The sequence below is a fragment of the Lolium rigidum genome, chromosome 6 (genome assembly GCF_022539505.1).
Source record: "Lolium rigidum isolate FL_2022 chromosome 6, APGP_CSIRO_Lrig_0.1, whole genome shotgun sequence".
Classification (NCBI taxonomy): domain Eukaryota; kingdom Viridiplantae; phylum Streptophyta; class Magnoliopsida; order Poales; family Poaceae; genus Lolium; species Lolium rigidum.
Window position 1 is genome coordinate 102,125,028 of NC_061513.1, and position 5,478 is coordinate 102,130,505.

A 5,478-nucleotide genomic window follows, 5' to 3' on the forward strand; every position below is an offset into this window, starting at 1 on the left:
GGCACATACGGGAGGAGGAGCAACAGCTGGGGGTGTGATGCGTGTAGTTGACACGTCCGTTGGGAACCCCAAGAGGAAGGTGTGATGCGCACAGCGGCAAGTTTCCCTCAGTAAGAAACCAAGGTTTAATCGAACCAGTAGGAGTCAAGAAGCACGTTGAAGGTTGATGGCGGCGGGATGTAGTGCGGCGCAACACCGGAGATTCCGGCGCCAACGTGGAACCTGCACAACACAACCAAAGTACTTTGCCCCAACGAAACAGTGAGGTTGTCAATCTCACCGGCTTGCTGTAACAAAGGGTTAACCGTATTGTGTGGAAGATGATTGTTTGCAAGAAAACAGTAAAAACAAGTATTGCAGCAGATTTGTATTTCAGTATTTAAAGAATGGACCGGGGTCCACAGTTCACTAGAGGTGTCTCTCCCATAAGATAAAAGCATGTTGGGTGAACAAATTACGGTCGGGCAATTGACAAATAGAGAGGGCATAACAATGCACATACATGACATGATAAGTATAGTGAGATTTAATTAGGCATTACGACAAAGTACATAGACCGCCATCCAACTGCATCTATGCCTAAAAAGTCCACCTTCAGGTTATCGTCCGAACCCCTTCCAGTATTAAGTTGCAAAGCAACAGACAATTGCATTAAGTATGGTGCGTAATGTAATCAAAACCTACATCCTCGAACATAGCGCCAATGTTTTATCCCTGGTGGCAACAGCACAACACAACCTTAGAACTTTCTCATCATCGTCCCGAGTGTCAATGCGGGCATGAACCCACTATCGAGCATAAATACTCCCTCTTGGAGTTAAAAGCAAAAACTTGGCCAGAGCCTCTACTAGTAACGGAGAGAATGCAAGATCATAAACAACACATATGTAATAACTTGATAATTAACATAACATGGTATTCTCTATCCATCGGATCCCGACAAACACAACATAGAGTATTACGGATAGATGATCTTGATCATGTTAGGCAGCTCACAAGATCCAACAATGAAGCACAATGAGGAGAAGACAACCATCTAGCTACTGCTATGGACCCATAGTCCAGGGGTGAACTACTCACTCATCACTCCGGAGGCGACCATGGCGGTGTAGAGTCCTCCGGGAGATGAATCCCCTCTCCGGCAGGGTGCCGGAGGAGATCTCCAGAATCCCCGAGATGGGATCGGCGGCGGCGGCGTCTCGGTAAGGTTTTCCGTATCGTGGTTTTTCGCCTCGGGGGTTTCGCGACGGAGGCTTTAAGTAGGCGGAAGGGCGAGTCGGGGGCGACGAGGGGCCCACACCACAGGGCGGCGCGGGCCCCCCTTGGCCGCGCCGCCATGTGGTTTGGCCACCTCGTGGCCCCACTTCGTATGCTCTTCGGTCTTCCGGAAGGTTCGTGGCGAAATAGGCCCCTGGGTCTTCGTTTCGTCCAATTCGAGAATATTTTGCTACTAGGATTTCGAAACCAAAAACGGCGAAAACGAGAGCGGCACTTCGGCATCTTGTTAATAGGTTAGTTCCGGAAAATGCACGAATATGACATAAAGTGTGCATAAAACATGTAGGTATCATCAATAATATGGCATAGAACATAAGAAATTATCGATACGTCGGAGACGTATCAAGCATCCCCAAGCTTAGTACTGCTCGTCCCGAGCAGGTAAAACGATAACAAAGATAATTTCTGAAGTGATATGCCATCATAACCTTGATCATACTATTTGTAAACATATGTAGTGGATGCAGTGATCAAAACAATGGTAATGTCATGAGTAAACAAGTGAATCATAAAGCAAAGACTTTTCATGAATAGTACTTCAAGACAAGCATCAATAAGTCTTGCATAAGAGTTAACTCATAAAGCAATAAATCAAAGTAAAGGCATTGAAGCAACGCAAAGGAAGATTAAGTTTCCGCGGTTGCTTTCAACTTGTAACATGTATATCTCATGGATAATTGTCAACATAGAGTAATATAACAAGTGCAATATGCAAGTATGTAGGAATCAATGCACAGTTCACACAAGTGTTTGCTTCTTGAGGTGAAGAGAGATAGGTGAACTGACTCAACATAAAAGTAAAAGAATGGTCCTTCAAAGAGGAAAGCATCGATTGCTATATTTGTGCTAGAGCTTTTATTTTGAAAACATGAAACAATTTTGTCAACGGTAGTAATAAAGCATATGAGTTATGAAAGTTATATCTTACAAGTTGCAAGTCTCATGCATAGTATACTAATAGTGCCCGCACCTTGTCCTAATTAGCTTGGACTACCGGATCTTTGCAATGCACATGTTTTAACCAAGTGTCACAATGGGGTACCTCCATGCCATCTGTACAAAGGTCTAAGGAGAAAGCTCGCATTTTGGATTTCTTGCTTTTGATTATTCTCAACTTAGACATCCATACCGGGACAACATGGACAACAGATAATGGACTCCTCTTTAATGCATAAGCATGTGGCAACAATTATTATTCTCATATGAGATTGAGGATATATGTCCAAAACTGAAACTTCCACCATGGATCATGGCTTTAGTTAGCGGCCCAAAGTTCTTCTCTAACAATATGCATGCTCGAACCATAAAGGTGGTAGATCTCTCTTACTTCAGACAAGACGGACATGCATAGCAACTCACATGATATTCAACAAAGAATAGTTGATGGCGTCCCCGAAGCATGGTTATCGCACAACAAGCAACTTAATAAGAGATAAAGTGCATAAGTACATATTCAATACCACAATAGTTTTTAAGCTATTTGTCCCATGAGCTATATATTGCAAAGGTGAATGATGGAATTTTAAAGGTAGCACTCAAGCAATTTACTTTGGAATGGCGGATAAATACCATGTAGTAGGTAGGTATGGTGGACACAAATGGCATAGTGGTTGGCTCAAGTATTTTGGATGCATGAGAAGTATTCCCTCTCGATACAAGGTTTAGGCTAGCAAGGTTATTTGAAACAAACACAAGGATGAACGATACAGCAAAACTCACATAAAATACATATTGTAAACATTATAAGACTCCATACCGTCTTCCTTGTTGTTCAAAACTCAATACTAGATGTTATCTAGACTCTAGAGAAACCAAATATGCAAACCAAATTAGCAAGCTCTAAGTATTTCTTCATTAATGGGTGCAAAGTATATGATGCAAGAGCTTAAACATGAGCACAACAATTGCCAAGTATCAAATTATCCAAGACATTTTAGAGTTACTACATGTAGCATTTTCCAATTCCAACCAAATAACAATTTAACGAAGATGAAACTTCGCCTTGAATACTATGAGTAGAGCCTAAGGACATATTTGTCCATATGCTACAGCGGAGCGTGTCTCTCTCCCATAAAGTGAATGCTAGGATCCATTTTATTCAAACAAAACAAAAAACAAAAACAAACCGACGCTCCAAGCAAAGTACATAAGATGTGACGGAATAAAAATATAGTTTCGGGGAGGAACCTGATAATGTTGTCGATGAAGAAGGGGATGCCTTGGGCATCCCCAAGCTTAGACGCTTGAGTCTTCTTAGAATATGCAGGGGTGAACCACCGGGGCATCCCCAAGCTTAGAGCTTTCACTCTCCTTGATCATATTGCATCATACTCCTCTCTTGATCCTTGAAAACTTCCTCCACACCAAACTCGAAACAACTCATTAGAAGGTTAGTGCATAATAAAAATTCACATGTTCAGAGGTGACACAATCATTCTTAACACTTCTGGAAATTGCATAAAGCTACTGGACATTAATGGATCAAAGAAATTCATCCAACATAGCAAAAGAGGCAATGCAAAATAAAAGGCAGAATCTGTCAAAACAGAACAGTCCGTAAATATGGATTTTATTAGGCCACCAGACTTGCTCAAATGAAAATGCTCAAATTGAATGAAAGTTGCGTACATATCTGAGGATCATGCACGTAAATTGGCTTAATTTTCTGAGCTTCCTACAGGGAGGTAGACCCAGATTCGTGACAGCAAAGAAATCTGGAACTGAGCAGTAATCCAAATCTAGTACTTACTTTACTATCAAAGACTTTACTTGGCACAACAAAACTCAAAACTAAGATAAGGAGAGGTTGCTACAGTAGTAAACAACTTCCAAGACACAAATATAAAACAAAAATACTGGAGTAAAAACATGGGTTGTCTCCCATAAGCGCTTTTCTTTAACGCCTTTCAGCTAGGCGCAGAAAGTGTAACTCAAGTGTTATCAAATGGTGGTGCATCTACAGCGGGGTTTGGAGTTTTCTCAACCATGCATAGTATATTGGATACATAAGTTTCAGCGTCTCCCTTTTCATTAGTCTTGGGCTTGCTACTCTCATCAAACAAATTTTCAGGAACAAGCCAAGCATAGTTATGTTCTAGTGCATAATTCATAGCTAGGAGTTTACATGGTATTGGTGCTTTGATCTCCCCACCATCATTAGCGTTATTTGTGTACCTTATCCTATCCATATCCATTTTTTCAAGGAGACTAACAAAATTAGTATGAGAATCAAGCATATTAAATTTAGCAAAGACCTTTCTAGCCTCTCTTGCTAGACCACCAAATTCTCTAAGAAGGGTTTCTAAAACAAAATCTTTCTTTTCCCCCTCTTCCAAATCACCAAGTGTAAGAAACATGTGTTGGATTATAGGATTGAGATTAACAAATTTTTTTTTTGTGTTTTTGATATAGCAAACAAAGTACAAATAAAATAAAGCAAGACAAAAAAAAAAGTAAAGAGATTGGGAAGTGGAGACTCCCCTTGCAGCGTGTCTTGATCTCCCCGGCAACGGCGCCAGAAATTTGCTTGATGCGTGTAGTTGACACGTCCGTTGGGAACCCCAAGAGGAAGGTGTGATGCGCACAGCGGCAAGTTTCCCTCGGTAAGAAACCAAGGTTTAATCGAACCAGTAGGAGTCAAGAAGCACGTTGAAGGTTGATGGCGGCGGGATGTAGTGCGGCGCAACACCGGAGATTCCGGCGCCAACGTGGAACCCGCACAACACAACCAAAGTACTTTGCCCCAACGAAACAGTGAGGTTGTCAATCTCACCGGCTTGCTGTAACAAAGGGTTAACCGTATTGTGTGGAAGATGATTGTTTGCAAGAAAACAGTAAAAACAAGTATTGCAGCAGATTTGTATTTCAGTATTTAAAGAATGGACCGGGGTCCTGTTATCACCAGATTTTGGCTAATCAGGAGGTGGGCCGCGATCAAGATGGGCTTGAAGAAATATATATAGAAGGAATACATGAATCGGCCTTTTATACCAAGTTGGGCTTAATTGCCCGTGTATCTGTAACATATTAGATCGCATCTTAGTTTAGAAGTTAGAATCTTACTCGTGCACGGTTTGGTGCACGCCCACATTAGAAAGTCCGCTGGACTATAAATATGTATCTAGGGTTTATGGAATAAACAACAACCAACGTTCAACCACAAACAAATCTCGGCGCATCGCCAACTCCTTCGTCTCGAGG